The sequence below is a fragment of the Cebus imitator genome, unplaced genomic scaffold (genome assembly GCF_001604975.1).
Source record: "Cebus imitator isolate Cc_AM_T3 unplaced genomic scaffold, Cebus_imitator-1.0 Scaffold48, whole genome shotgun sequence".
NCBI classification, from domain to species: Eukaryota; Metazoa; Chordata; class Mammalia; order Primates; family Cebidae; genus Cebus; species Cebus imitator.
Window position 1 is genome coordinate 863729 of NW_016107363.1, and position 6893 is coordinate 870621.

Here is a 6893-nt window from a genome sequence, read left to right on the forward strand (position 1 = left end):
AAAGATGTCCAACATCATTAGTCATGAATATAATGCCAATCCAAACCACGGTGAGATACTGCTTCACACCTACGAAGATGGTTATAATTTTAACAATTGGAAGATAAATGTTGGTAAGGATGTGGAAAAACTGGAATTTCTGTGTATTGCCGGTGGGAATATAAAATGATACAGCCACTTTGGAACACTGTTTGGCAGTTCCTCTAAAAGGTAAACAGAATTACTATATCATCTGGCAATTTCACTCCTAGGTATATATGCAATGTACTTGAAAGCAAAGACTCAAATATAATTGTACACCAATGTTCACTGAAGCATTATTCTCAGTAGTCAGAAGGTAAAAACAACCCAAGTTCTATCAACAGATAAAACGAATAAGCAAAATGTGGTATATACATGCAGTGAAATAGTAGCCACAAGCAAAGTTCTGACACAAGCTACAACAGAAATTAGCCTTGGAAACTTTACACTAGGTAAAATAAGCAGACGCAAAGGACCAATGTTGCATGATTCCACATATATGAAGTATCTAGACTAGGCACATTCATAGAGACAGCCAGTAAATTAGAGGTTACCAGGGGCTGAGGGGAGGAGAAATGGACAATTATTATTTATGTGGTATAAGATTTGCCATTTTAACCATTGCACATATCACAATAAAAATTTTAATTAAAAAACACTGCAGTGTGAAACTAGTGATATTTTGGTGGTGTTTGAGATATTATGGCATAATCTAGCCCATCCACACCAAACCTTCTTTCCTGTCTGTTTCTCTGTGGCATGATATAATCCCTTGGGGGGTTTATGACTATATGCAATCTATAACCCACAGGCCAAGGTATTACCTTCACTGATATTTTGATGTTTTGGAACAGGAAGGACCAAATTCTCACAATTGTTTCCATGTTTCATTTGAAAGTTAGTAGGCAAGGCAAGTTACTCAGGCTGAAAGCAGCCATGGTAGTAAGAAACATATCCTTTGTAATGTATAAGTGAGTTCCTTGATTTTCATATTTTCTGGTGGTTAATCATTTATTTCATGTGCAGAAATGAAACTGCCTTAAATGAACTGACTTGAAACAAACGCCACCTGTATCTTAAAATAGGTTTCCAACAACGTCCTGTGATCAGCAAGCTCCAGTCTCTTGCAAAAAGAATTCTTTCTTTGGATTGTAGTGTGTTTCATTATGAATCACTTTGTACACTTGAAAACTTGAACTGGTCCTAGAATTTCTTCTGTGTTTGCTTTCTAAATTCTATTCCAACTGGCTTTGCCTAACCCTGTGAAAGTAATACTAATAATAGAGAGGGATAATGGACTAATTATGTTATATGTGAAGTGCAGAATCAAAAACAATGATTTAAAACATGCAGAAAAGATACCATGTAGGACACTCCTAAGGACTCTATATAAGGTAGAGATAACTCAAAATTCAGATATTCTTTGGAGACACAGATTGCTAGGTGTCACCCAGTATTAGCATCTCCTCCTTTCTGACTAACAGAACCTGATCGTATTCTGGGCAACAGTATTTCCTGCTGAGGACTATGTTTCCTAGCTTACCTTGCAGCTAGTCCTAGCCAAGGGATTATAAATGGGAGATTAGAACTTCTAGTCAATCTCTTTAAATGTCGTTGATCCAACTGCCTCTTACCTTACCCACCTTCTTACCCGGAACATGAATGTGTTGGTTGGGACTCCAGTAGCTATTTTGCAATTTTGAGAATAGATGTCGCTAAAACATGGGATGGTGGGTACAGAAAGATAGGAAGAGACTAGATGCTTCATAGTTTTTATAAAATGCCAACCCAGTCCTGGACCACTATTCTCAGGTCATGATTACTAGTAGCCCAAAGCAATTCTAGTTTCTAGTTTTGTTGTTATTTTTAATAATAATAAAACTGATCTGACGATTATACACAGCCTTATAGTTCACAGTGTATTGTCATTCTTTTGTTACTTTATTTTAAAATGTGTTTATTTTTATTATATTTTATATTGAACACTTTAGCAAAGAAAATAATTATAACAATTCAAAATGCAATCCCTGGATTCATTAAATATCCTATATAATCAGTTACACCAATTAATATCTAGAAATGTATGTAGATGTAATGAACAAAATGGCAAAACTATGAATCTAAGGGAACTTAAAGCTGTGATCCTTGTTAACTTAAAAAAAATCAGTTTCATAAAAATAATTCAAGAAGAAAATTTCAAGACCCTTGATCAGAAGCTTTCAATGCTTGTTGTACCACTTTGATGTAGACAAAGATTCAAGTAAGGCTAAGAAAGAAGAGTATTCTCATTGAAGACATGATCTAAGAAATAGGTTTACTAGTGTTCTATAGAAGCTAACTAGCTAGCCCTCAAGATATTTTCAATAAAGGATTCCTTATACTAGCAACTAACCATGTTTAAAAAACCTTAGCCAGTATTACAAAAATAAAACATTTAGAGTAATATTTATGAATATGTACATAATAGGTTCCTTGCCTTCTACAAATAATCATCTTTGAAATGCTAAAATTGGGTTCCAACTGGGGTTCCTCTCTGGGGTGAGAGGGTGCAGATACACATGGGGTAATCTACTGATTTACCTTCTCAAAATATTCTTTGGAAAGAGTTGGATCTGGCTTGATTGTAGGAGGCTTCAGTGTCCAGTTTGCTGAGCAAACTTCTCCATGGGTTTTTTTTACAAATTGGAATGCCTTCACCAAGCAGAGGGTCTCTTTAATGCTTTCTCCCACTGGTAGGTCATTGACACTCAAATGCTTGATAACTTCACGGGGATCAATTACGAAGACTCCTCCTAGTGCAAGACAACGACCTTCTAATAGCACACCATAGTCTTGGGAAATGTGTTTAGTTAAATCTGACAAAAATGTGATGTTCATGTGGCCCAAGCCACCATTCTTTCTTGGTACATTTATCCAGGCAAGATGGCTAAAGTGGGAATCCACTGAGTCTGCAACAACTTCACAGTTCACTTTGTAAAGTTCATTGTTTTTATCACTAAAAGCAAGAAATTGCTGTGGACACACAAGGTGAAATCCAAAGGATAAAAGAAAAGAACCAGATATTTCCCCCTTATAATCATCAAGGCATTGATCTTTGACCTCTCCATTGACAAAGGCTGTACCTTTAAAACAGAGTGACAGCAAGTGCATGATATGAGCAACTGGTGCCAAAGGCGAATTCTGCTCGACCAGAACCAGACCACAATGTGTTTCTCAAGCATGTTTTTCCTCAGAAGCCGCAGGCCTAAGGACTGCAGAGACGGGATAATATGCACATGTCAGGCAACTGGAGCCAGGAACAACCTTCCCACAACAGCCACCATCTTCAGTGCATGCAGGAGTCACGTTTTCCTCACTTTTGATCCTCACAACAACTCTATGAGATAAATACAATTAATCTAGTCCTAGAGATAAGGACACTGAAGCCCAGAGAAGGTAGATAACTTGGCCAAAGATGCACACTTAGAATTTGTCACTGTTAGAACTCAAATATTAAACATCAAATGCTCTTTCTTTCTCCTACGCTGTAGGTAAATATGAGTTGATACTGGAATAGTTATCCCAAAAGTGGAGAATCTTTTTTTCTCTATTAAGAACCACTGACCTACCAGAACACAGTTTGATAACAACATGCTAGCATAAAAAAGGAGTTTTATTAAGGTTTGGGTAGGGGTTTTGTTGTGGTTTTTCTTCTTCATGGGGAATTACATGATGTTTAACTCACATTGTCTTTACTTTGAGAAAACAAAACACCTGCCAATACATAAATAATTGTGAGTGTTCATCAGTTCTGTACTATGCCTGGGAGTTTAGAAAGAAAACAGGAAGGGGGAAAACAAGAGGGTAGTGTAGAGAAAGGGCAAAATTCTGGGGATTTGGGAAAGACTGGAGACAAGAAGAGCTGTGACTACTCTGAAGTATGTGTCAGCTGAGATAGACAACTTGGCTTAATGTGTGATTTGCTGGGACTGTTCAAGACAGTCAGAGTTGGGCAACAGATAAGTTGTCATCATGCTCTTTGAAGTGCTCTTTAGCTGTTTAATCTCCTTTACAGCTCTTCTACTGGTCTTTTTACTTTTTAAAAGAGAATTTGCCAAGGATACTGACCATTTAAGCTTCTGACAGCGATGTGCTAGAGCCAGCCTCATACTACCTTGCAAGAGCCATTTGGTCCGTTTTCAGGAATTTTGTAAATCAGTTGTTAAATACAGCCATTATGAAAATTTAGTTATATAAACTTACAGTTAAATGCATTATAATTTTAAAAGATGATAAATACTTGAAATTTATCACTTCCTAATTACTTTATCATATTCCACTATTACCTATGCTCTTGAGATGGTTTTGCCTATATATCTGTATGGTGGGAGTACTGTGTCATGGTATGTTATGTGTATCTCTTCCCAATTCCAAATCCAGTGGCATCACATTGGTAGCTTGAATGTGGATCATATTGGGATCACATACCCTGTAGGAACTGGCAAATGCTGCAAATCAGTACCTGACTTATACTTATCTTATACCCTCTGCCAAATATAACCTCTTTCCACTTAGGAGTGGTTTCTTATTCATGTGTGTGTTCTTTCCCCACAAGCACTCAACAGCCCCTTAGGCTTATATGTCACAGATAACAGACAAGAATACCACAGAATAGGTGGCTTAAACAACAGAAATTTATTTTCTCACAGTTCTGGAGTCCAAAAGCTCAAGATCAAGGTGTTAGCAACGTTGATTTCTGCTGAGGCTTTTTCTTCCTGGCTTGCAGATGGCTTTTTCTCTGTGCATGATGCTGGTTATCTCTTCTTCTCTTCCTCTTCTTACAAGGACCCCAGTCTTATGATCTCATTTAACCTTAATTACCTCCTTAAAGGCCCTACCTTCCAATATAATCACATATAGGGGGTAGGGATTTGACATGTGAATCACAGCGGGTATACAGTTCTGTTTATAACATAGACATTTATGACTTATGCATTAGACTGCTTCAAAGCCAAGAAATCTAGAGCCTTCAGCCTGTGCCTCTCTCTGTGCTAGTTACACGGTATCATTTGAGCCTCTTATTAATGCTTCACGATAGATATTATTGTCCCCATTTTACGGATGGAGATATTAACTTTCTACAAGAGATAAAGTAACTTGCCCAACTACATGCAGATGGTGTTAGATCCAGTATTGGAACCCAAACAATCTGACTCCAGAGTCCAAACACATAACCCCTATAGGAAACTGCCATCCTGTTTTTTTAAATAAAAGGCAATCCTGAAAAAACTGTTGTCAAAAAAATTAAGCAACTGTTGGGGGAATTTTTAATAGGGCGTATATGCAAATGTGTACACAATCTGCAAAGGATGTTTTGGTAAAATCGGGATGAGGGAGTGTTAAAGTGTAGCTTAAGTAGAAAATGTTCAGACCCCAAGTTCTTCTATTTCTGCAACCTTTTCTTTGAGACAAGATAAAATAAATGTCAGATAATGCTCCACACTAAACGGAAAGTATTTTCTAACTAAACATTAAAGTTTAATATTCTAAATAATAAACTAAGAGGATTGAAAAGAGTGGGCACGCGAGAGCTAACAGGCGCAGAAGCAAAGCAACTCATGTGATTTCGAATTATAGTACTGGCTTAGGGCATAACATAATTATTTTCCTTAATTTGTTCAAACAAAGTTAACTCAACTTGAAAGAAATTCTCTGGCTTCAAATACAAATGGGTGTTGCTTTTGCCGCTTCCTCTGAAATAAACAGTACCTTGACAGTTATTCCATACATCCTATACCTAGCATCTCTTCCACCCACCCGACAGCACTAATCTTTGGTGAAAATGCAAGTGCTTTGATGAAATGAAAGAGAAGCTTAATGAGTTTTACTCCGGTTCCTCTTGAAACCTCACTTGTGTATTCTCTTGCTGTATGTGTTCATCTAGATCCTCTAATAAGCCAGACAGCTAGAAAGATAAGGTTTGAATACAGCATGTATCCATTCAACAAACACTTACTGAGTACCTAGTACATGCCAGACCCTCTTCTGGGGGTATATAGCAAACGCAGTCCCAAATACTCACATTCTAGAGGGAAGAGAAAGACAATGAACAAGTAGATCATTTGTCAGCACTGATAAGTTCTTTGACAAAAAGCAGATTAAGAGTTTAACAATTTTAGCACTTGGCATTTTGATGGGGATCATCATTTGCTGTGGGGGCTGATCCATGCCTTGTAGGAAGTTTATCAGCGTCCCTGGCCTCTACCAACTGTATATGCCAAGAGCAGCCCCCTCCCCAAGTTGAAATAACAAAAAACATCTTTAGATATAGATGTTGTAAAATATCTCTTGGAGGGTATTGTTACCCCCATTTGAGAAGCAATAGGCTGGAGAATAGGGGATAGAGGTGCTAATTTATTAGGCTAGTCAGGGAAGGCAACCAAGGTGACCACTGAGCAAAGACTGTAAGAAAAGAGGATGACACCATGTAGATACCTGAGGGAAGAACCTTTCAGGCAGAGGGAATGGCTAGTGTAAAGGCCATGAGGTGACACAAACAGCAAGGAGGTTGTTGTGAGCAAAAGATATGATCAAAAAGAATATGGTAAGAGACACAGTCAGCCAGATTATAAGGAGGCAGGCTCATAGTGTTACAGTGAAGACTGGCTTTGCATCATAGAGGTATGGGAGATCGTCCAAGGTTGTTTTTTGGGGTTTTGAGTTTTTGGGGGGTTTTTTGTTTTTGAGATAGAATGTCTGTTACCCAGGCTGGAGTGCAATGGCACAACTGCCACTCACTGCAGTCTCAACCTCCCAGGCTCAAGCGATCCTCCCAGCTCAGCCTCCAGAGTAGCTGGGACCACAGGTGTGCACCACCACAGCCTGCCTTTTTT

General features: G+C 38.1%; 1 protein-coding gene and 1 pseudogene across 6 annotated transcripts in view; one reads left to right on the plus strand and one right to left on the minus strand.

Moving 5' to 3' along the window:
- Window positions 1–6893, plus strand: part of PRICKLE2 (prickle planar cell polarity protein 2) — a 364780-nt gene that overhangs the window by 280060 nt on the left and 77827 nt on the right. The window lies entirely within an intron of this gene.
- Window positions 2590–6893, minus strand: part of LOC108303492 — an 11896-nt pseudogene continuing 7592 nt past the window's right edge.